Here is a 26,233-nt window from a genome sequence, read left to right on the forward strand (position 1 = left end):
ATGCCTGATAGAACCAGACAGTCAAAAGGCGTAAGGCATAAGGCATTAAACTGTAGACTTCTATGCACCCAGCTGACATGTGCACCCACTCCACAAACAAACATTGCAAAGGGTAAAGTCAAGAATTAGGTGATACAAAGAAGGCAGAGCGGATAAAACACTTGCCATGCAGGGAGCAGGACTGAAGCACGGAAGCCGAGTACTGACATCAAGCCAGTCAGATGTGCTGCTTGCCTGTAATCCCAGCACTCTGGAGGCAGAGTCAGGATCCCCAACACACATTGGCTAGACAGATTAGACGTAACTGGTGCTCTCTGGATTCAACAAAAGAACAAACCTCAGTAAGTGAAGAGTGAGGGATTGAAAAAGACCAGTATCAATTTCAGGGTCCAGCATGCATGTGTATGTATGTGAGCGCACGCTAGCACATACATACCCCTGACACACAAACCACATGGAAATAAACATTTTAAGTCAAATAAATAAAAAGTCACAAATTAACCCCAACACATAGTGGGTGACTTCACTATCCATTCTCACCAACAGACAGGCCATCTTGGCAAATATAAACACTTGCGCTAAATGACATCAAACATCAATAGACCTCCCAGAAACCTACAAGAACAGTCCATCAAAACACTTCAGAATAGACATTCTCAGAAACCTGTAGAACTGACTCTAAAACAGGCCATAATAGGTCATATAATAGCACAGAAAACCTTGACAAACATAGGGAAATTTAAATAACTTATTTTATTTTGATCACAATGCTAAAAGCTGAAAATCAACAGCAAGGGCAGACTACAGAGCATCCATACTTGTGGGAATTCAGCAACATACCACTAATAACACACAGTCAGTGAAGAAATCAAGAAGACAACAAAAGATTGGTAAAATCAAAGCAAACGAAGACAGAACATACTAATACCAATGAGACATAACAAAAGCCATTTCTTTTTGGGGGGCGGTTGGTTTTTCAAGACAGGGTTTCTCTGTGTAGCCCTGGTGGGCCTGGAATTCACTCTGTAGACTAAGACGGCTTCGGGCTCATAGAGATCTGCCTGCCTCTGTCTCCCGAGTGTTGGGATTAAAGGTATGTGCCACCACTGCCCAGCTAACAAAAGCATTTGTAAGAGTAAAGTTGTTGCTAAACATGCCCGTATTAAAAACAACAGAGGATCTCAAATAAATAACAGTACACCCTAAGTCTTGAAGGAATAAGAACAAACCAAACCCAAAAGTAGTGGTTGGAAAGAAGTAACTTAATGAAATAGGACGACTCAGTGACGCTGAGATGGCTCTCTGCGAGGATGAACAAGAGATGGGGCGCAGCATGCCCACAGCACTGAGCTTGGTCCCTAGCAGCGCATAAAGCAGGTATGGTGGAACACACCTGTACCCTCAGCATTTAGGAAATAGATAGGAGATGCAGAAAGGAAAGGTCACCTTCAGATACACAGCTAATTTGAGACTAGCCTGGGGTATATAGGTCCCTGTCCAAAGAAAAGAAAAAATGAAGGAAGGAGGGAACAAAGAAAGAAAGAAAGGAAAGGAGAGAGAGGAGAAAAGAGAGGAAAGAGGAGAGGAGAGAAGGGAGAGGAAAGCAGGACAGAAAGAGAGCGGAGACAGAGAGGAACAGGATCAAAACACTCAGCAAAAATCAAAAGCAGGGGAAGCAGTTCGAGATGCAGACACAGACGAGGAGTCCCTGAGGAGCCCTCGGGCTGCTCAGAAAGTAACACCAGCAATTAAAGATGGGATCCCATGGAGTCACAGAGCTTTGCAACAGAGCACTCAAATCAAAACTTAGAGAAATTCTGCGTTAGCATTTTTAAGTGTTTGTTTGCCACCAGCGTTTAATCTTCTTGCCCAAGTAGAGAAGGGAAAAATGCCTATGGCGGACATTTCTTCCGAAGCCCTTTGCTCTTTAATATCTAACAGAAGCAAGGCCTGGCTCACAGCCACTGCTGTCAGTCTGCACTGGAAGCCTAGATGTTGCCCCACTGTAAGATAAGATCTCTAAGCCTTAACTGACACGGCAAGAAGGCAGACATCTTTTAAATCCCTATGAAGTCCAACAAAATGGCTTCTTAATCTGAAGAAACCAAAGACGTATCCTTTTCCAGAGGGCAAAGCCTACACTTTAGAATAACGATCCACTTTAAGCCCTTTACCGAGTGCTTTATTAAGGCCACCCTTAGACATGCTGGACCATTCGAGGAGCTTGTACATCCATTTCATGACTGGAGTCTCACTGCTTCACTGTGATACTGACGTTGCTTTTGTGATGCTCAACACTGAGAACAAGTTCCTCCCCCGCTTGCACTTGGATGGGATTATCCAGAACCACCGCAGCTTGCTTCCAGTGGGAGGCTTCGCCTGAGGTGTCCAGCCTGACATCATCATCAAGGCACAAATGAAACCAAAACGGAACAGCAGTTACTCGTCCAGACCTACAAGCACGGACCTGCAGAAAGTGAATTTTGAACATTTCATCGAGGAAAGTAAGTCTTCTCTTTTGAATCAATTTGAACACAGGAACTAGAAATACATTTAACCATGCATTCAAATTTAGTAACTAGTTGTAGACTCTAATGTTTATCTAACCTATTTTTGTATGTTGTCTAGAAATTCAGATTTAAATCCTCAAAGGAAATGACAGACCGTGTAAGTATAGTGCCCGTCATTTCAGCTCCATGTTTTGCATGGGAAGAGTGACCCCCCTGTAGCTGTCCTTACTTTTACTTCTCTCCTGGAAGTGTTCAAATATGGAGTCATCAGGTCTAATCTAAGGAGCTCCACTGGCTGGCTTAAAGGGGTACATGGCAACGAAGATAAATCCAAACACACACGAATAGGCACCTGAAAAAAGAGGGAACATTCGCTTTTATTGTTTTCACAGTGAGGGTTCCCTCTGTACTCGACTTATAATTAGCTCCTTATGACAAAACTTTTTATCGTTTACTTTATGCATCAACCTAAGGCATGAAGCTTCATGGCCAGGTTTTCAGGAGGAATGAATGAGCTAACTTTGCTGTGGTCGTGACCAGGTTTTCAGGAGGAATGAACTAGCTCGTGCACTGGGTTCTTACCTACAGGCCTTTCTCTTGGATGAAAACACATCAACTTTTAAGTGGCCGAACAATTCCAAAACCATTTGTACCTAGAATGTGTGAGCTAGCAAGCAGACAGTCTAACAGTAAGTACTACTGTGCTTCATCAGAGGCACCAAACTCAGCCGGACACGGTGGCACACACTCTCATTTAAAATAAAACGACAGGGCTGCTTAGAAGATGCTCTCCTTCTGGGTTCAATCTTCATGGTGAGACTGGACACAGACAGGGCCAGCTTTCCTAGGTATTCACTCCCTCTTCCTCACTGTGCCATCTGCTCCTGTTTACGCTGGTAACTGAGAACCCTCCATTGCCACTTCTCAATGCCTGGGACAGGAATCCTCTTACAGACAGATCTACAGATCTACTCACACCTTACAGACTGTTCCCACTTTTGTTTCTCAGCCAAACCTCCTGGCCTGGCCTGTCACCATCAATCTAGAGCTCATAGCCTTTCAAGTTCTCTGAACTCAGGTCTCAAGCCATTTTCTGCACACCCCTACCGTTCCGTCTGCCTGTGGTTTTAAATGCTGTCTACATGATACTGACTGCCCAATTCACATGCTCAGCCTAGAGCTTCGAGCCTTATCCAGCTGCTCAACAACCCCTCCTGACACCTACACAGCACAGCTGAGCACACCAACAAATGATAAGTGTCCTTCCTGGTCCTCTCTTACATTCTACATCCAATCTATAAAACTCCGCCTTATAAACCTGACTGTAGAGCGGGGATGCTGGAGTTGAAGGTCTTGCCCCTTTCTGCCACGGCACAGCTGGTTGACTAAGAAGTCTATAGTCCCTGTGGAGGCCCTGAGCCTGAAGACGAGCAAGGAGAGGTGCTGGACAGGGACTCTTTGGACTCAGAAGATGAGAAGATGGCTGGTGAAGGGCCTTCTCCCGTTTAATCTTGCACTCGAAAGCAGAGACGATGGACATTCGGCTTTTTCTTTCTTTTTTTTTTTTTTTCCAGAGCTGAGGACCGAACCCAGGGCCTTGCGCACCACTGAGCTAAATCCCCAACCCCATACGGCTTTTTCAAGGAGCTGACAATAACTGATGTGCCCATGGGCTCCCACCATTTTTGTTGTTGTTGCTGTTCCTTGGTGACCTGAATCAGTCTACCAACCCCCCTCGTAGTCAGAGACTACAGGTTCCTACTCATAGCAGGCCAATCGGTGCTGCCCACTGCCATCTCTGTTAAGAGCATTAATTTCCGCAAACTTCGCTGTTGGGCTCACACAGTTTTAAGTGGTCTTCTCATTGGCTATAAAAGTGTTTTGCATGGATGTGTATTCTCTCTTGGGACCTCCCTGCCTGGCTGTCTATGTCAATGGCCAGAGTTAACCTAATGTCCGGGTTGGCTGCCAACCTGCTGAAGGCTGACCACGCTGGCCATGCTCCTACTCCCTGTCCATAGAGAGACCCTGCTCCCATCATGCACCCTTGGTTTATACTGGGATACCTGTTTCACACAGAGATGGCAACAACGTACATGGAGACAGCAATTCTGGTTCAAGCCTCCTGTGAGGGAGATATTCCTGACCCAATCAAAGGTGGCATGCTGCATACATGGGGCAGTAGGCCTGTCGTTTAAGGAAGCATGACTCACTCTCCCTGGAGGGAGTGTAGCATAGGGAAGGATTTCAGGCTGCCTGTTTACTTGACTTGCAGCACCCATGGGGGCTCAGGCTTCCTTCTAGCCATGCCTGCACTGGGGTTAACTGGTACTGGGAAAGGCACCGTAGTCTGACTGCCTGGACCTGCAGCCATAGCTCCATGAAGTTCTGCATGTGCATACTCTGGCACACATGTACACACAAGTTACACAAGTATAAACATGGAGATCAGAGGTAGATAGTGGGTGTCTTCTTCAATTGCTCTTAGAGGTAGAAATTTTCTGCCATGGTGGACTGTGTTCCTCAAACTTTAAGATTCCTTTTTCAGGTATTTTGTTGTAGCAACTAGTAACTAATACATACACCTAACTTGGGAATGTCTCTAATTCTAGACCTGGGAAGATGGAAACAGGGGGATCAGGAGGTCAAGGTTCTCCCTGGCTACATACTGAAGCCCTCTGGGCTACATCAGACCCTATCTCCAAACAAACAGTTTGTGTAGTAGGTGTTCAATAAACACTTGTTAAATGATTTTTAATGAACTATATTCTTTTAACAACTTCTGCTTTTGTTTCATTGGTTCACACACTTATCAAGTAGTTTACCATTGTAAGAGAGGAGACAATACCTAAGGCAAAGAATAAAAAGACTATAAAATATAAAACTGCCAAGAAAGGTTACGGGGTCTCTTTAGATAAGCAGCCATCAACTAAAGTGAGAGCACGGCATTAAGGGTCATCTGTAGGGTGTTACATAGAAACACAGAGGGTGGGGCTTAGCCAGGACAGGATCACCCAAGAACAACGGGGGACGGAGGGTAATCCTTCAATTATATGAAAACAGACAGACTATAAGGCTCTACGCTGTTAAGGACAGAGTGGCCATGAAACAGGCAGTACAGTGAAAGGGCAGCATGGCCCGGGGAGACTCTGCTCACACTGAAGAACTGCCGGAGCCAGGACCAAGTGGGAATGAAAGAGCAAGACAGGCAGGGGATGGAGAGACACCCAGCAGCCAAGAGTGCTCGCTGCTCTGCCAGAGGCCTGGGCTCAGTTCCCAGCACCCATGCAGGGTCACAACCACCTGCCACTCTAGCTCCACACCTGATATCCTCTTCTAGACTCTGTGAGCAACGCACACACAAAACACACATGCATAAACCAAACTAAGTCATTCTCTTAAAAGTTACACTAGAAGCCGGGCAGTGGTGGCGCACGCCTTTAATCCCAGCACTCAGGAGGCAGAGGCAGGCGGATCGCTGTGAGTTCGAGGCCAGCCTGGTCTACAAAGCGAGTCTAGGACAGCCAAGGATACACAGAGACACCCTGTCTCGAAAAACAAAACAAAACAAAAAAAATTACACTGGAAAGATAGCTGGTGGCCTTTTGGAAACATGAACAGACACAGCTTAAGCATCTCAATCTTGTGATAAATATGCTCTCTTTATTAAGTCTTCACAAGAGAGATATTCAGCTAACTAAAACCCTGGTTAGCCAACCGCCTCCAAAAGCAGTTAATCAATTTATTCCTCAGTTGGCTCTGTCACAGAACTCCTACCAGCATCCTAAGAGCTTACTAATTATACCTTCAGGCATCATTTCAACTGCTACTCAGTATCCCGCTTTTCAGAATTCTGCTTTGGCTTGTATGGTCGTATCCGCTCCACCCCATCTTCAGCCACACGTGGCTTCCCTGGCACTCTGTCTAAACACACGTTAAACTCACGCACGGGTGTGCTCGTCGTTCCTAGCACCTGGGACATTTCCACTCTCTCTCTAAATCCTAACTCCTTGTTTCTTAACCTGAAACCCGCCTCCCTGTCTTGAGCTCCACATGTCCCTGCTGCCTACAGACAGACGGCCTAGACCTGGGCTTCAGCTGCCCAGGCCAATCCTTAGTCACCTGAGGTCTCACTACAGAACCGCAAGCTTAGGACACAGGCTTCTGGGGGCTTCTTTGTTACACAAGTACAGCCCTTTCTCAAAGTCTAAGAGCTCCGGTTTTATTTTCAATCTGGAACAGGGATTCAGAGGAAAGTCTATAAACTTTAGTCTGCATTCGTGACAAAGTCCTTGGTTATTCTAACCCTCAGGTTGATTTTCATCTGTGATGTGGTCCTTTACTCCAGGAGACCGGCTGCCTTTCTAACCCAGCTAAAACCAATCACTAAGTAAAACCTCAAGGACGGAGGGAGACAGCGACATCTTGGCTGACCAGCTCTCTGACACTTACCTGAAACTGGTTAATAAAAGGTGCTATGTTTAACCCAAGAGTGTGTTCTGTTCCTTGGACAGCACTCTCTTCTACCAGTGTCTGGGACTCCAGCAGCATCCCAAACATCAGCACGTACTGGGGGAAGATCTTGCCTCCAGACTGCAGTAAACACCTGAAGAAGGGCAAATGTCTTTAAAAGCCTTTTAATTCCCTGTTTTATAGCTATAAATAAGCAAGCATCATGAATTAGTGAAGTGTAAATGATATGTAGTCATTATTGGCTAATAGCTCAAATTTTAAATCACAAGAAATAGTTGCCTAAGAAGTCAAATTTGGACTGTTAACTCAGGAGCCAGACTAAGGTAAATTTTTAGTTATAGGCTGCAATCATTAACAGTGAACCCTCCCTACATGAAGATCCAAATATTCCAAAATCCAGTACTTTTTGAACAGTTATACAATACATGGAAAATTCTATATATGACTTCATGAATAGGTTTCCATAAAAATATGAATGCACTAAAAATCCTGTACAGCTACTTTAAGACTGTGTAAGATGCATATGAAATAGTAATAAACCTCATGTGTAGACAAGCTTCCTCCACCAGTGATCATCATGTGTAAGGAGCTGCAACACTGATGGTCCTAAGCAGTTCAGGCAAGGTGAAAGTTGGACGGCTAACAGGATAGACTTACACCATCACCACTATGAATGGTTTAGTATATGAGGGTGCAAAGCATTTGGTCAGTTCTCTGAACTATTCTGTAACTTCTCTGGAAGTCTGAAATGATTCACTATGAAGGATTAAACCTTCCAAATGCAAATATATACGCAAACTGAAATATTCTAGGAAGCAAAGCAAGACAAAGGTTAACAAAACCCTTTCTCGTGCAACTGCACATTCATCTTCATTCTCCCCTGAGTCCCACAAAATGGTATTAACAACTCTGCATATGGTTATTAGAAAGTATCTTAAGTAGGCTGTACCTAGAAAGAGAATTATGAGCAGAAATTAAGTGCCTGGTGGGACGCTGGCATTCCATGCATGTGGGTACCAGGTGTTCCTGTACCAAGAATTCGGAGGCTTAAGTTAAGGGCACTAAAACTACCATGGGTATTGTTTTTCATACCTGAGCCATAAAAGGAAGCAGAAATTGTTATATAACGTTTATTCTCCTAGTTATAATTGTTGTCTCAGGCTTACTGCCTCTGTCTGCTAACCACGGCCTAGAGCTGGAAGCGTCTCACCTCCACACAATCCTATCTAGGTCTAGAATGTTTTCATCCTCTGAGACTTAGTGCTGAATAAGCTCACCCTTTCTAGTTCTTTCTGAACTCTGGCTGGCTGGCTCAACTCAGCTGTTCTGGCTCAAACTCCTCTCACAGCTGACTGATTCAACCTAGCTTCTCTGTTTCTCACTGAATTGCTCTGCTTGGCCTCAAACTAACTCTAGCAATCTTTTTCTAATCTTCTGGCTTCTTCTCATTCTCTGGCTCATTCTGTCTTCACCTGTGTCTTCAACCTCTCTCTGTAAAACTCCCCCGGTAAAAACCACCACTGAATTCCACAAACTGAACTGCCACAAACTCCACTGCACTGCTTCTCAATTGACTGACGCAACCGAACAACCTGAACAGCACTGACTAGAACTCAGATCTGCATGCCTCTCTCTCTTGAGTTCTGGGATTAAAGGTGCGTTCCACCATGCCTGGACCTAAGTTTTTCTCTAGCCAAAACTTGCTCTATACCAGGCTGGCCTTGAACTCAGAGATCTGCTTGCCTCTGTCTCCAGGGATTAAAGGCGTGTCTTTATTCCAGCCAGATCACACAGACCTACAAAGTCTTTGGATGTGATCTCTTGCCAGAGCAGTCATGTTTACAATTTAAATCGCTCTACAAGAAACAGAAGAGTAAGGTTTCTAAGACCAAGTGAAACCATTCCTTATCTGTCACATTTTCAAACATCAAACCTTGTTCTTACTGAGTTTTTTGGAATATCTTTTAATTAAACTTCCAGAGCAGGGACTACAGAAAGGTGGGCAATGTACCATCTCGAGCATCTCTCACAGTAAATTTTATACCCAAGTTAAAGACATAAGGATCTACTTTTTAAAAACTGCAGACTAGCCATCTGACCAGTCTGTACATATCTGAAAGATTATATGCGTGTTTAAATTTTTCCTATGTAACTTCCCTAAACAGATTGTTAAGACTTAGGGGCCGTGAAGACAAGTGAGTGGATAAAGTCCTTGCAGTCCAAATGGAGGTGCAGAGCTTAGTGTGCAGCACACAGGTACAGCAGCAGCCTGCCTGCAGAGCTGGCACTCACGGAGGGGCAGGGGCGCAGCGCTCAAGCCAAGCTCAAGAGCTAGATTAACCAGATGAGCACACTTTGTGTTTATCTACAGAGCCTTCACAGCAGAGGAAGGTGCAAATGAGGAAGACACTCAGCACGTGCTATTAGAAACAGAATAGCAAGGACGAGTGATGGAAGCACCCATTCCCAGGTGGAACCACGTACACAGGGCTGACTCCAGGCTTAATCGTTGAGTAGAGAGGACGTAGCCTGGTTCAGGGTCATGACTTACCCTTACACTGTGTACACTGACACCCTTACAGAGTGTAGTCTGGCACTCTACATCTAGGAGGCATCTGGGACCTGCTGGCCCTATGCTCATCCTACACTCTTCTGGACAACTTGTTTGAGTTCGAGGGAGAGTCTGTAGTCACCCTCAGTTACTCACCTCTTAAAGAGGCATGGCTCTCAACAAAGCCCTTCCTATTAGCTTGTGAGCTATTATGAAATTGCCCTTGTTAATTTACTTGTTAAATTTCTGCCAATTTGCCTTTTTTTTTTTTTTAATTTTCCAAATTTGGAAGGTCAAAAAAAGTTCTAAGAATGGTAACAATGCACTCTGGGCTGGAGAGATGGCTCAGAGGTTAAGAGCACTGGCTCTTCTTCCAAAGATCCTGAGTTCAATTCCCAGCAACCACATGGTGGCTCACAACCATCTATAATGAGATCTGGTGCCCTCTTCTGGCCTGCAGGCACACAAGCAGGCAGAATACTGTATAATACATAAATTAATTAATTAAAAAAAAAAAACAAACAGTGCACTCTAACTTGGGTTTTGACTGTTATGAAACGGGCCATTTAGCAGGCACTGACATCATACTAGGTTTCTCTTTGTAGTGTGTGGATAGCAGAGCAGCTCACCACCGCCGAACTTGACTTTTACCTTAAGAAGCGCTTTCCCTTATTTATTAAAACTTCTCACACCAAACTGGAAAGAGGATTTCTCCCAAACACAGCCAACTAATTAGTTCTCCAAATCAGCAGAGTACCTTATGATTCCAGTCACTTCTAACACGATGTACCCATGTCACACAGTTAAAGACTTCAGTGCCGTGTGAGTGGCCCACTTCAGATGCCGCCACTAAAGCCCAGGTGTCTGGAACAGTGCAACCGTCACTAATACACATGCGGTATTCGCACAACTCCCTCTCTGAGGGAAGTTTCTGATAATCTGCTAAGGTGGCTCACAGAACTAAGGAAAACACATTACCTCTATGTACTGGCTCACTACAAAGGCCAGCACGCAGAAATGGGATGCTGGAGACAGAGCTCAGCTGTTAGGAACATTTGCTGCTCTTGCAGAGGACCCGAATTCAATTCCCAGCACCCACATGGTGGTTCACAACCATCTGTAACTCCAGCTCCAGGGGACCCCATGTCCTCTTCTGATCTCTCCAAGCATTAGGCATGCATGTGGTCCACATACAAACCCAAGACATTTAAAATACATAAATCGGGGGCTAGAGAGATGGCTCAGCGGTTAAGAGCACTGACTGCTCTTCCAAAGGACATGAGTTCAATTCCCAGCAACCACATGGTGGCTCACAACCATCTATAATGTGATCTGGTGCGAATTGTATACATAATAAATAAATAAACCTTTAAAATAAATAAATAAATAAATAAATAAATAAATAAAATAAAATACATAAATCTAAAAAAAATTTTTAAAGACAAACTCACTCACTCAGAAACGGCCAAACAGAAGACACATAGGGCGATCATGACTTATACTAACATTGTGTTTGATCTGTATCTTGGCTTTCTGCTGTTTTGTTGGTTTTAGCACAAAACTCTTAAAAGAGGAGGCTTCTCAGAGTCAAGGAAATGCTAAGAATATCTTCTGTATATCAAGGCCATTCCAGGGGCTAGGGACTACCAGAGGCTCAGGTTTGTTCTCCAGAAAGAAGAAGTGACTAGGGGGTTGGGCCTTTGTCCTCTTCCCCTGCCTGGTCTCAACGCCAGGTTAAATTATCACTAACACCCAGTGCTGCCCATACAGAATGAAGCCATGCCACTCCAAAGGGACAGAGTTGAGGGCTCCTGTGCAGCTCAGCGTGTCCGGGCAGACACCGACACTCTGCACACTCCCACGCAGCACTCCTTCGGCTCCTCGTCGGCACCCTCTATAGGTTCATCTACGCCAGGCACTTTCCTAGGTCCTGTGAGCTGCTATACAAACCCAACCAAATCTGAAGGGGTTTTACAAACTGAAGGGAACCTTCAACTTGTACTGGTGGTTTAGAAGTAGAGACGACACCCTACACTGTGCACCTGACTTTTGACGTCCGTGACGCCCTCTAGGTTCGGCCTGTACCTTGCAGAACCACACTGAATTTAAGAACTGGCTGCTGTGTGGGGTAAATCCCTGTAGAGCTGTCACCAGGAATACTGTGGCAAACGGTGGATCAGAGGAAGAAACAGCTCTTTCTGAGAGGACACTCAGAGCTCCTTGCAGTCTTGAGGCACGTTACTCTCCCACGGTTTGACGTGCTCGCCCGCTCTGGAAAGCTTGTGAACTTCTCATTCACAGCTTTTGTGAAGATTCATTTACTTATTGGTGATTAACTGAGTTTTAGTAGAGGAAAGGTCTAAGTTGTCAACCAGGCTATCCTGGCAACCTCCAGCCTCTACCCCAAACCTGCCTAGATGCCATCATCAGAATAAACTCTGCTGTCAGGTACGGTTAGATAGTAAGATATCAGCTCACCCCTATTGTGCACAAAAATTAAAAACAAAACAGCAACAACAACAAACCCTGGTGAAGTTTATGTTTTTTGTTTTACCTGGATATTGCCGCTTTTTCCATTATTTCCTGCTGAATGAGTCCAGACGGCTCAATGACATCTAATATAATTATGCTCCACAATTTGTCTGATTTGGGCCTTTGCAACACAGCAGCTTCATCCTCTATGTGTCTCAGCCAAAACTCAAGTGTGTCCTTAGGGAAGTGATTGGCTTCAGATATGAGGTCCAAAGTGAGACAATGCTGGTCTTTCTCCACAGAACTGTAGGGCTTAACCTGACCGAGTGTTCCAGCAAGGATGGGCAAAAGAGAGAAGCCTTCAGACACGTCCAACACGTAGAAGGGGTCAGAGGTGCTCGGCACACTGTCACTCTGTCCACTCCCAGAGTTCATCTCAATATCCTGACAGTGAGTATCCACGGGCTGGCACGGCTGCTCTGGAGCCAGTGAAGACAACACCTTCCTCATCGCCGTCTTGAAGCCCTCGTGATATGGGATGTTGTTAAGCAAAGCAATCTCTGTGGGCTCTAACACACAGGCCTGCTCCAGAGCGTCTGGTCTACTGGTCTGAAGGTTAGCCACAGGGCGCTGCAGAGCTCCGCCTCATTTCCTAGAGAGAACAGGTCTTTACTCTTGGTAAAACTCTTCATAACTTCCATTTCATGCTCCAGACGCAAGATGCTGATACTCTGGATTCTTAGGTAACAATCTTGACAAGATGCTTCCATTGTCACACTGTCCCCAGGCTTTATCCAGTAGTCTTTATTAGTAGAAAAGGACTGAGAGAAAAAGAAAAAAATATATATGTATATATAACTGATTGTCTTAGTCAAAAGCAAGCTGGGGAGGAAAGGGTTTATTTGGTTTACACTTTCACATCATAGTCCATCATTAAAGGAAGTGAGGGCAGGAACCTGAAGCAGGAGCTATGGACGGGTGCTGCTTACTGGCTGGCTCCTCCTGGCTTCCTCAAGCAACCTTGGAGACTGGGTTTCCTTGTGTAGGCCTGGCTATCCTGAACTAGCTCTGTAGACCCGCCTGTCTCTGCCTCCCAACCGTGCACCACCACCAGCCAGCTTAACTACTTTCTTGCAGAACCCAGAACCACCAGCCCAAGGGATGGCACCACCCACAGTAGGCTGGGCCCTCCCCCATCAATTACTAATTATGAAAATGCTCTACGGGCTGGCCCACAGCCCCATCTTATGGAGGCAGTTTCTAATTAAGAAGTTTCCTTTCAGATGACTTTAGCTTCTGTCAAGCTGACACAAAACTAGCCGGCACAACTGATCCCTAGTCAATTTAAGCTGAGTCCCGGTCCACTCCACAGCTGCTGCTGGTCTTGGCAGTTATTCCCACGGTACTGGCATCTCCAGAACGCTGAGGTCTCTTGCTGCAACTGGGCTGCACTGCTGATTCTCCTTCCTCTACCCCGCAAGTGTTGGAATTACAGACATACCACAAAACTTCATGTTGACTTTGTTTTTATTACAATCAGTAGATATGCTGCCAAACTAAGGAAGATGTGGGGATAAAAAGAGCCTTTGTCTAGATGCAAAGGCAGATGAAATTCAGGGAGCAAGCCTCATTGTAGCTTAAACAGACACTCTTTTCTCTGAAGGTAATTTCCAAAAGAACAAAAGCACAACACAATAGTATCTAATATTCCTTAAGCATATGGAAACCTGCTTGTTTAGGGACATCACAGGTTCAGGGAAGCGTATGCCCTGCAGCAAGGACTATACTGTGCTCCTCTCCAGAGTCCCTGTGTGTAATTGTCATATTCCTATTGGTTCTAGGACCAGATAAAAATACAATCTATACCTAAGTGTGGTGGTACATGGCTGTACTACCAAACAGTGGGAAGCTGAGGCAGGCAGATCGCTTGAGGCCACAAAGTTTGCTTCATAACCCTAACTGAGCTCAGTCCCTAGAAACCAAGTAAAGAAAATAAGGGATAGTTGTCCCCCGACCACACGCATGCCACGGGATGTACGTTCCTCCAAGAAACATCTCACACATCACACAAGACAGGCACACACAAAGGAAATAGATGTCTGTGTAGTCCCTGATCTGATCTGCCGAGGCCTGTACGCTGACCTGAAGCTCTGGCCCTGTTGTGACTGACTCTGCTGGCCTTGCTGTAAGGTCTCAGAGCTCTTACTGGGCCATGCCTGAGAACAGGCTGATGCAGTGTACCCTTACAGTCTTGTAGGAATGAGAAGATACACAGGGAAAAAAGCTTCGCTCTCAGCAAGCCACGTTTGAAAATCTTTGTTCATCATTTTTGTTTTCTTATACTGATTTAATGTCTCTGAAGCGTTCTCAGGGAGACCATTTTAAATGCACACAGTGGCAGCAAGCAAGCGCATCTACCCACTGCGCCATCTCTCCAGCCCTGCTACACACGTTCTTATGACCTGGGCTCTACAGCGTCATCAGGGTCCCTATGGCTAAGTACTCATGCATTTAATACTTTTCTAACCCCTTTTTAAAAAAAGCAGCAGTGCTCACTTCAGAAGGAGTTGTACTAAAATTAGAACAATAGGGCTGGAGAGATGGCTCAGCGGTTATGAGCACTGACTGTTCTTCCAGAGGTCCTGAGTTCAATTCCCAGCAACCACATGGTGGCTCACAACCATCTGTAATGTGATCTGATGTGCACAGTATACATAATAAATAAACAAAAAATACTTTAAAAAAATAAAATAAAATAAAATTAGAACAATAGTGAGAGGATTAGCATTGCTTCTGAGCAAGTGAAGTGTTTCATTTTTACATTGTTTAAAAAGATTTATTTATTTATTTAATGTATATGAGTGTCTATGTGTATGCATGTTTACTCGATGCCAGAAGAGGGCATCAGATGCCAGTATAGAGGGTTGAGCCACCATGTGGTTGCTGAGAATTGAATTCAAGATCTTTGGAAGAGCAGCCAGTGCTCTTAACCACTGAGGTATCTCTCTAGCCCATCATTTTTACTTTTTTTTAAAAGCAGCATTTCTTTTGTCTACTGATAACTAATAATTGAAACTATCAAATGAGTAATGAGAGTTGTAACTGAGAAGCATGGAGTAATTTAATTCACTATGTAACCTTGGTTGGCCCCCAAACTGCTTTCAGAGTGCTGGGATTAAAGGTATGTGACACTGTAGGCAGTTTTTGTTTCTAATAAATACTTTAATGTACACTTGTGACAATTCATACACACAAACACCACATCTTTATCATATGTGTACTCTCAATCTCACCCCCAGGAACTTTTAAGTCCTCTCTCTCACTTTCCAGAGGAATGATTTTATCTCTCTTATTATTTTTTGAGACTGGGTCTCAATATGTAGGCCTGGTCTGTCTAGCTTTTGCTATATAAACCAGGCTGTCTTTGAATTCCCAGAGATTAGCCTACCTCCTGATGCCTTGACAGTGCTGTGCTTAGCTGCACGCAACACCACAGCTGGCTTTAATCTCTCTTCCAAACTATACGTTCGCTATTTAAATTTACTTTTGAACAAAGAAAATTGTAATTCTGAAATATTTAAGTAATACCTCTTTTGCTAAAAACTTCATCTCCAAAGTAATTGCTTTTTCTTTTTGGCCACTAACATTTACTTGATAAAAGCAACTAACTTTGATTTGGTGTTGAAGTTTGATTTAAATGTTTTAGAGATTTATTTATTTATGCATTTTTAAATGTACCGATGTTTTGTCGGCATACGTTTGCACTTTAGGAGATGCCATTGGACCCCTGGGGCTATGGGTATAGCGGTGCTGAGCTGCAGTGTGTGCAGAGAATTGAGCCTGGTCCTCTGGAAGAGCAGATGTTTCCTGAGGAGACAACGCTCACCTGCAAGGGCCTGCACTGGGTAAACAGCCTGCTCCCAGCACGTCTCCTCAGCGGGGCCTGTGCACAGACTATGCTCGTCATCAAGCTGGAGAACAAACCAAACCACAATGGCATCCAGCACGCCTTCCTTAACAGCGGGGACAGCAAGAGGCTGCGGCTTTCTAGTTGCAAGACTTTTCAACTCCTGAAAAGAAATGTAAAAAGGATGAGAAAACCGAGGTTAGGAAACTAGTAAGGAGCCAAAACAATTTAAATAATAAAAAAGAATGAGAAGGCTTTATACACTGACTGTGCAGCCCGCTCGGTGTCACACAGCTCCTCTCTGCAGCTCACAGTCCTTTCCTGCACAGCTGGGGAATCACAGAATACCATGTGTACTAAACAGACAGGAGACACATCCACACGCTACTGATAAGAAAAAACCACCAGTGACACAGTGGTAGATGACAAATGCATGCAGCAAAGCAACATCGTTGTTTTATTCTGGAAACTACACATGTGTACATGCATGCTTACAGAAAGAAAAGCAAGCCCGGAATGACACACTTAAAACAAGAGATGCAGGGGAAGGAGGCAACGTTTTAAAAGGTGACACTGGGGCGTCTTCTGTCTGTTCTGTAACTCCTTAAAAGTGTTAAACAGGTAGACATTATTTTTTTAAACTAAAAGCTTTTATACGGTGTATGTGGATTAAGGAAAATTTCAAATGAAAACTATTAAAATAAAAACCAGCTGTGATAAAGTACTTAACAGCCGCACTCCCATTACTCCTGGAACACTTTGTCTACCCGGCATCCACAAAAAAGTGAACTTAAAACAGCTACAGACCACGCCAAGAGAAGGCCAGTGAAAGGCGAAGCATCTGACGCTAAGAGCGCACGCATCACCTTCCTTCTGCCATCACAGGGAGTGCTCACAACAGCACACAGGACAGCATTCACTCCCAACAAACCCAGGGAGCTTTCCCCTGATATGGAAAAAGAATACTTTCAAAGAAATTCTAACTTGCTGCTTATCATTCTTCATAAGTAGAGCCTCATGTACATTAAAAAAGAAAGCCAGGCATGGTGGTGCACACCTTTAACCCCAGCACTCGGGAGGCAGAGGCAGGTGGATTTTGGAGTTGGAGGCCAGCCTGGTCTACAGAGCGAGTTCAAAGATACACAGAGAAACTCTTACCGGTGAGTATTGGGGGGTGGGGGGAGAGACGGGATGGGGTGGTTAAAATTAAACTTCTTGTTTTTACCTGAAGACTGTTGAAATCAACTTTTATAATCTGGAAGCAGTCTGTCAAAGGCAGATATCCTCCAGGAATCCGACTCATCTTTTCAGTGGTGTATGGTTCAACTGTTTCTTCAGTATCTACCAAAGAATAGGCTGGGCTCTGAAATTTCACATTTGTTGGCAAATGGATACCAGCAATGTCCTTAGCACCCACCCTAGTAAGAGTTCAAAGAAAAGGTAAGGTATAACACAGATTTTGTAAATTATCAAATATCATCTAATACTCAAGAAAATATAAACATAAAGATGAAATAAAATCCCATGGCCATAGATTTCTTAATTATATCCATAATCACATGAAGAAAAAAATTAAAATAAGTCTATATTCAAATTAACAAGTTTGAGCCAGGTGCAGTGGCACATGACTGTTATCCCAGCACTCAGGGAGGCAGAGGCAGGCAGATCTCTGAGTTCAGGGCCAGCCTGGTCTCTAAAGCAAATACAGTACAGCCAAGGCTACCCAAAGAAACCCTGTCTCAAAAAAAAAAAAAAAAAAATTAACAACTCTGTGGTTAAGCATGCTTGCTGTTGTTGCAGAGGCCTTGAGTTCAGTTGTTCCAACACATGTCAGCCATCTCACAACCACATACAACTCCAGCTACAGGGGATGCAACACCCTCCTAGGGACTCCACAGATACCACATACACATGGCACACATTTACACAAACACACATGCAGAAATAAACATTTGAAAAGTACACAAAGAGGGCTGGAGAGATGGCTCAGAGGTTAAGAGCACTCACTGCCTGCTCTTCCAAAGGTCCTGAGTTCAATTCCCAGCAACCACATGGTGGCTCCCAGCCATCTATAGTAAGATCTGGTGCCCTCTTCTGGCATGCAGGCAGAACATGGTATACTTAATAAATAAATAAATCTTTTTAAAAAAAAAGATATACAAGGAAAATATTTAGAACATGTAGTCAACAAATGATTCATATTCAAAATGTACTTTTGGATTCCAGCAAGTTAACAGAAGACAAACAAGACAGAGAAGACACCTAGCTGCTTCGCCACAGGGATAGCCAAGTAAAATATGAATGTGAGCGATCATAAAGCAGTGAGGTGAAAACAGGACAGTCAACAGCAAGGGTTGGAGAGAATCCTGTCCCACACGACTGTATTTATTGGTATTCTTTAACCAATTAAAATACCACAGAGACATTTATATACGTAGAGCTGAGAGCCAACCAGTGCGGTCTCATTCACCAACTAGGCACCTGAGGCCCATGTGTCTGGCGGGTAGCCTGAGCCTACCCTGCGCCTACCAGCATCTAAACACTTTTACTATCACCCGGTCACATGAAACAAAAAGATAAATGAACAATTCACAGCAAAGACAAGAAGTAGGTATTTACCGGTGGTTAGTTCATTTTATTTTTTTCTTTTATTCATCAATACTTGCAACACTATTTTTATGTTGTCTCTATACAGGAAGGAGAGTTCTCTGAATGATTTAAAATTGCATCTGCCCAATCACTGCATTAATGAAGTTAACAAGAAAAACAATACTAAGTTGGGCGTGGTGGCGCACGCCTTTAATCCCAGCACTCCAGAGGTAGAGACAGGCAGATCACTGTGAGTTTGAGGCCAGCCTGGTCTACAAAGCAAGTCCAGGAGAGCCAAGGTTAACACAGAGAAACCCTGTCTCAAAAAACAAAAAGAAAAACAAACAACAACAACAACAAAAAACAATACTAAAATTTATCTTCACATTGGAAATCCTTTTTTTTTTTTTAATTTATTTATTATGTACAGAGTGTTCTGGACACCAGAAGAGGGGCATCACATCTCATTACAGGTGGTCATGAGCCACCATGTGGTTACTGGGAATTGCACTCAGGACCTTTGGAAGAGCAGCCAGTGCTCTTAATCTCCGAGCCCTCTCTCCAGCCCCACATTGGAAATCCTTACTTGAACTTCAATTAAAATCAATCTGAACTTAAATTTTTTCTGCACAACTTCTCACACAAGTTGTATGAAAATAAAGCTGGCTTTGGGGCCGGGCGTGGTGGCGCACGCCTTTAATCCCAGCACTCGGGAGGCAGAGGCAGGCGGATCGCTGTGAGTTCGAGGCCAGCCTGGTCTACAAAGTGAGTCCAGGACAGCCAAGGCTACACAGAGAGACTCTGTCTCGAAAAACCAAAAAAAAGAAAATAAAGCTGGCTTTGATCCTAGAGTTCTACTTAAAATAAATAAGACTAAGCATTACAAGCATGCACTAAGCTGTGAAATAGTGTTCTTATTTTGGGGGTCTCGGGGTGGGAGGGATTTTCGAGACAGAGTTTTTCTGTGTAGCCCTGGCTGTCCTGGAACCTGCTCTGTAAACCATGCCTCAAACGCAAGAGATCTGGCTGCCTCTGCCCCGCCTCCCCACCCAGTGTGTCACCACCGCCTGGCTTAGTGTCTCTCTAACCACTTACTTACCTGTGATGTCTTCGTATCTCTGCACACTCTACTGCCATCCCAAATATAACAGCACTTGCTGGTATAACTTTCCCATACTTTCCACAATTTCCATTTTCTCCTTTGGTCTGAAAATATAATAAAGTCACATCACTACATGTACAAATAAGTATGTGCATAAGTGTGTTTATATACAGGCTAAAAAGTTTTTCCTTTAAAAAGTATTTTCACTGGTATGTGTGCGTCTGTGTGTGTGTGTGTGTGTGTGTGTGTGTGTGTGTGTCTAGGACAACCAAGGCTACACAGAGAAACCCTGTCATGAAAAACAAAAAACACGAACCAACCAAATAAATATAAATGTAATTTAATGTTTAGAATACAAGCACAAAAAGAAAAGAAAGGAGTATAAAGCTAGTTCAATTTAAAATATGATTTAATAAAAAACAAAAAGCAAAACAAAAAGGAAAGTACTGAAGAGATGGATCAGAGGTTAAGAGGACTGGCTACTCTTGCAAAGGACCCAGGTTCGACTCCCAGCACCCACAAGCAGCTCATAACCCTCTCTAACTCCAGTCCCACAGGGTGAGATGCCTTCTTCCGACTTCCACAAGCCCTGCACACATGTGAGTCTCACACACACATCCCCAACAGGCAACCACACACATGCATGCAGGCAAAACTCTCAAATACATAAAACAAAAGTAAAGATAATTAAATGTTTTTTGTTGTTGTTGTTATTTTGTTTTGTTTTGTTTTTTTAGTTTTATTTTATGTGCATTGGTATGTAGGTATCAGATCCCCTGGAGCTGGAGTTAGAGACAGCTGTGAGCTGCCATGTGTGTGCTAGGGATTGAACTCAGGTCCTTTGGAAGAGCAGACAGTGCTCTTAACCACTGAGCCATCTCTCCAGCCCCCAAAATAATTAAATCTTTAAAAACAGAAAGAAAATAAAACCAGGCATGAAATGTAGCTCCGCAGTAGTGCACTGGCCATGTGTAAGGCACCAAGGTCATCTCTAGAACTGGAAAAAAGTCAACTTGAAAAATAAACGACTCTTCTATGTCCCATACATATCATCTTCTGTAATCACTGGATTTTACCACAGTGCATTAACACATACAGTAAATTAACTACAATATACACACGGCTACAGGAGAGCTCAGTGTGCTGTCTAGGAGCCTGAGTTCAGTGAGTACCTGAAAACTCCACTGAACTAACATTACTACCCTTTTCCTAGAGATTTGCCAAAATTCCACGCATTGACTGCTGGGAGATTCAAAGCACATCCCTCTTCCACAACTATAGTCAAGAATTTAGTCAGCACTTCCACACATAAGCTCATCCAGAGTCCCTCCTTCCTGTAGTGGTGCATGCAGTGCTGCCAAGTGCTTTCCCTTGTGAACTGGACTGGTGTGTGCAGTGCACATCGTGTTACACTGCTGTCAAGTGCTTTCTCTTATCTTTCGCACCTTGCACACACTCTCGGGACTCAGTGAGCCCCTTGGAATAATGACTACATGCTCGAGTTTAAGTGCTTGCAGGCTGCTTACCTTTGGCTGAAGAAGTAAATTCTCCCACGCATGAATTAAACTCTCCACAATTCCTTCTCCAAATACACCTGCATCGACAGTTTCTGTTACAACTAGGGACACTCTATAGAATGATGTTTTAAGGATACATGTAAGTAAACTGACATACTGTTTATACAAACTGTCAAAGCTCAGACAAAAGGGCAAATATGTTATAGAAAACCTCTACCTAAAATGTTCTAATACATTTCAGTATCTTTCCCGCCTCTCTTGATCATGAACTCTTTTTCCTTGCTCTGGGCAGAGAAGGGTTACTTTCCCAGGCTCTGTTCACTGCCTAAGTCCTTAAGGGTAAGTCGTGCCCACATTAAACACTGAGCATCTAACTCTCACTCTATAAAATGTTTCTCTCCCAGCCTGGAATGGTGGTTTCTATCTCTAGACCCAGAACCTGGGACCTGAAAGCACACTGACCAGGCAGAAGTTAAAAGTCATCTTTGACTACATAGTGGGTTTGAAGCATGAACCCCTGCATTAAAAAGCAAAAACCAGGGACTGGAGAGATGGCTCAGTAGTTAGAGCACTGGCTGCTCTTCCAAAGGACCCGGGCTCATATCCCAGCACCCACATACCAGCTCACAACTGTCTGTAACTCCAGCTCTAGGGGATCTGACACCCTCACATATATGCACATATGCAAGCAGGCAGAGCACCAATGTACATAACATTTTTTAATTTTTAAAAGTTTCTTCTTTAAAAAAAAAAAAAAAAAAAAAAAGCAGAACCCAACCAGGGAAGGAATACAGCCACAGATTCTCCACCATCAATGATCCTTATTTCTTTTTGTTGTTTTGTTCACTGTTTTCCAGACAGGGCCTCTCTGGTAATCCTGGATCTAGCCACCACCCGGCATGAACTTCCTTTTCAGGTGTCTTTAAGAACAAATTGTTTGTTTTGTGTATGAATATGTGTGTGCACTATTTGTGTGCGTACAGGCGTGCCACAGTGCACATGTGGGTGTCAGACACTACTCTCCCTCTACCTTGTGGTTGCAGGGACTGAACTCAGGTCATCAGGCTTGGCAAATGTCTTTACCCACTGGCCACGCTGCCAGGCCAGTTTTAAATCTGACCAGAACCTTCCCTCTCAAAAGTTCTCTTAGTACCTTCTGTGACACTGCACGTACCCGCGTCTCTCTTACCACTTGTCAGGTCTTTGCAAACACCTCCTCCAGAGCACTGCTTTCATTCATTCATCCTGCCTAGACAACTCAAAGACACTCCCTTTGCTCCTTCTCTGAATTCTTTTCACTTTCACTGTCAGCACCGTTCACTTTGTAGTCTAAAGATAGACCAAAATTTCATAAATATTCCTTATGCCCCTCTCCAGACTTGTAAGTATCTGAAGGGTAGGATGACTTGCGTGTCCTCCATAGTGCCCTGACCCAATTATATCTATGCACAGAAAACATTCAGCATTTATGGCCACACGCCCTTAGAATATTTCAAATTGTCTAGTCTCACAACTTAGTCCAGAAATCTGCTTATGGTCAAAGTGAATGAATAATAGTCTAAGTAGAAACACTTATTTCAGCTTGCTTCAAGAGCAGTCTATGAGAAAATTACAAATTAAAGTAACCTCTGAGCCGGGCGTGGTGGTGCACGCCTTTAATCCCAGCACTCGGGAGGCAGAGGCAGATGGACTGCTGTGAGTTCGAGGCCAGCCTGGTCTACAAAGCGAGTCCAGGACAGCCAAGGCTACACAGAAAGACCCTGTCTTGAAAAACCAAAAAAATAAAAAGTAACCTCTAATTCGTGCTACTCCAAATCATATGCTGAAGCCCTAACCCTAACAGCACTGTATTTGGAGACAGAGCTCTTAGGAGGCCGTTAGTTCAATAAGGTCACCAACATGAAGTCCTAATCCAACAGAGGCAAAGTCACATGAGGACAAAAAGAGCAGGTAGCCAACTGCAGCCAGGAGAATGCCTGCCTGAAAATGATGTGCCTGTAGTTTAAATTCTGTGACCTTTAATATTTTGTTATTATAACATGTAAACTAAGGCAACTTTGTTTTTTTATAAAATGAGTACACACCTGCATAAGGATCTGATAAACCTCCTCACCAACAAAGACCACTGAAGGGTAAATACCATGCACTCATTATTAAAACTGGAAGATCTAAAAATCAGAGTTCAAATAATAACAGAACACCAAAAAAGTTCTTCACGTATGAACTACACTTAAGTGAGACAGAAGACAGACGGCATCGGCAGCTATACAAGTATTACATTAGGAAAGGGAAAGTGGGGTTGGAGAGATGGCTCAGAGGTTAAGAGCATTGTCTGCTCTTCCAAAGGTCCTGAGTTCAATTCCCAGCAACCACATGGTGGCCCACAGCCATCTATAATGAGATCTGGTGCCTACTTCTGGTGTGCAGGCATACATTTGGGCAGAATACTGTATACATAATAAATAAATCTTTAATTTTAAAAAGGGGAAAGTGCTTGAAAAGATAGGCAGACACTTTCTAAATGCCTTCTTGTTCTGAGAACCCACTGCTCTCCTGCCCACAGTGAGACTGCAGATACAAACATGGCTTCTATAAAGGTGCTTTCATTGTTTTCAGGACACAGGACAAAGCACTCTGTCAACTGGCACTTCCAAATGTTCATTTTAATCAAGGACACCAATGAAAACATGATGTCTGCTGAGGGTGAATGGCTCACATTGTAAGCACAGTTATTTAACACTGTTGACCTACAGGAAGTCAGTCTACTTTTATGGACAAGACGTCTGAGTTTAGCCAGGTGTGTTGGCGCATACCTTTAGTCCCACCCAGTACTTGGGAGGCAGAGGCAAGAGGATCTCTGAGTTCCTGGCCAGCCTGGTCTACAGAATGAGCTCTGGAACAGCCAGGGCTACACAGAGAACCCTATCTCACAGTGACATGCTAAAGAACGGTTTGTTACTATCAATTTTTCTTGAGTTCTTTATTACTGTTTAAAAAGCACATGTGACTATAAAGACCTGCATTTTTCTTAAGCTAGGTGATAGCCACATCTCCACAAAACAAGGATATTGTTAGTGCTGTTGTTAACACAAGAAGCTGGAAAGGTATATTAATGGTTTTGGTGAATTATAAACATACCTTTCAGGAATGTGTTTTGGAATTTCTATATCGAGTGACTTCATGTGTAGGAGCTTTATCCCAGTCTCCATCTTGTTTGCAGCCACTACATCACACGCAAGTTCATACATGGTCTTGGATAATTCACAGGCATATACTGAGTGTGCACCAGCTTTTTTAGCAAACATGCTGTAAAAGAAGAAAAATCCATTATATCTTTTTCCAATTTTAATAAAATTATGATGCTTCAAACATTTTTCCATTCTTTAATATAACCATCATTTGTTCTGCATTAAAAAAGCTTGAGGCTAGCGAGTTGGCTCAATGGGTAAGCATTTGCTATGCAAGTCTGACGCTCACAGTCCAATCCCTGCAGCCCACAGTGGGAGGAGAAAACTGATTCCTGAAAACTAGTTAACTTCTGACTTCGCATACTGTGGTGAGCAAGCAGGCTTGCAGGTGATATATGTACACGCACACACAGAGTAATAATAATAATCTAATTAAAAGGTAAGATAAGGCCAAGTATGGTGGTTATGTGCCTTTAATCCCACCACTTGGGAGGCAGAAGCATATCTTGGGAGAATATCTCTGTGATACCCAGGCCAGCCTAGTCTATACAGCAAGCTCCAAGGACTACACTGAGAAACTCTGTCTCAAAATAATAATAATAACAATAGCAATAAATAAAAAGAATGAACTAATATACTTGTTTAAAAACAAATCATTTGCCAGGCGTGGTGGTGCACGCCTTTAATGTCAGCACTATAGGAGGCAGAGGCAGGCAGATCTCTGTGAGTTCAAGGCCAGCCTGGTCTACATAGTGAGTCCAGGACAGCCAAGGCTACACAGAGAAACCCTGTCTCGAAAAACCAAAACCAAAACAAAACAAATCACTTGCCAAGCATGGTGGAGCACACCTTTAATCCCAGCACTGGGGAGGCAGAGGCAGGTGGATCGCTGTGAGTTCGTTCAAAGGCAGCCTGATCTACAAAGTGAGTCCAGGACAGCCAAGGTTATATGGAGAAACCTTGTCTTGAAAAAAACAAAACAAAATCTAAAATTTATTATGCAGAATTTCAGTAATCCCAAGTTGCTCTTAGTTTTCTTGAATTTTTTTTTTTTTTTGGTTTGAACTTTTGATTAGTAAAATCATAGAAAAAAAGTATAAAATTAACAGTTCTATCAATAACACTAACAATATCATGAGAAACAACTACTATTTTTACAAACCAATGTTAGAATTTGTTTGTTTGTTTGTTTTTCCAGACAGGGTCTCTCTGTGTAGCCTTGGCTGGCCTCAAACTCACAGCGATCCACCTGCCTCTGCCTCCCGAGTGCTGGGATTAAAGGCGTGCGCCACCATGCCCAGCTCAATGTCAGAATTTTGGTATCTAACAAACCTGTTTAATTCATGTAAATATAATAAAAGTAATAATTACAACAAACCTCAGTATTCCAGTTCCTGTGCCAATATCCAAAACACTTGTGGACCCCGAGCCCACCGCCTTCTGGATCGCTGCATTGTAAATCCTATTCCTCCTGGTGTCGTTAAGCATGACGAAGTGCCAACGTTCCACCAACCAGTTTGCAACGCGATAAAAGTTCTCCTTGGCGTCACTGAAATCAGGGTTTAGCTTCACCGCTCTATGAAAATACCCAGCTGCCTCATCTCGAAAGCCCATTCTAGATGAGGAAGAGACAGAGTACGTTCACCTCCGTGTGACCAACGGCGGCGGCGCCCCTGTTGGTGCACTAACCCAGCCTGAGCATCCTCACCGCTGCCCCCGAGCCCACAGCACTCCACCTCCTCTGCAGGTCATGAGCACGGCACTCTCCTGACTTCTTTTCTGAGTTTCTGCCTGTGCATCTCAGATGTCTTAGGGCACCCCTAGGTGGAGTGGAGGCGTCCAAGGCATTGACTTGTACTGAGCTGAATATGAGCAGATTAAAAAAATAAGACAAAGAAGAAATACTACAAGTCATCTGAGCGCT

The 26,233-nt window shown here is 43.7% G+C and overlaps 1 pseudogene across 1 annotated transcript; it reads right to left on the bottom strand.

Annotated features, from left to right (window-relative positions):
* Positions 1-734: 734 nt before the first annotated feature.
* On the bottom strand, positions 735-26,171 carry LOC311582547 (protein arginine N-methyltransferase 9-like; annotated as a pseudogene). Its single transcript, XR_014783558.1, has 11 exons — positions 26,018-26,171; positions 25,688-25,924; positions 24,260-24,427; positions 21,131-21,233; positions 19,602-19,708; positions 17,139-17,331; positions 15,893-16,076; positions 12,089-12,808; positions 6,963-7,116; positions 2,740-2,862; positions 735-2,467 (listed from the first exon to the last, which is right to left on the bottom strand). The product of XR_014783558.1 is annotated as a protein arginine N-methyltransferase 9-like (transcript).
* Positions 26,172-26,233: the final 62 nt, after the last annotated feature.

This window comes from Acomys minous (genome assembly GCF_964271855.1).
Source record: "Acomys minous genome assembly, chromosome: 14".
NCBI classification, from domain to species: domain Eukaryota; kingdom Metazoa; phylum Chordata; class Mammalia; order Rodentia; family Muridae; genus Acomys; species Acomys minous.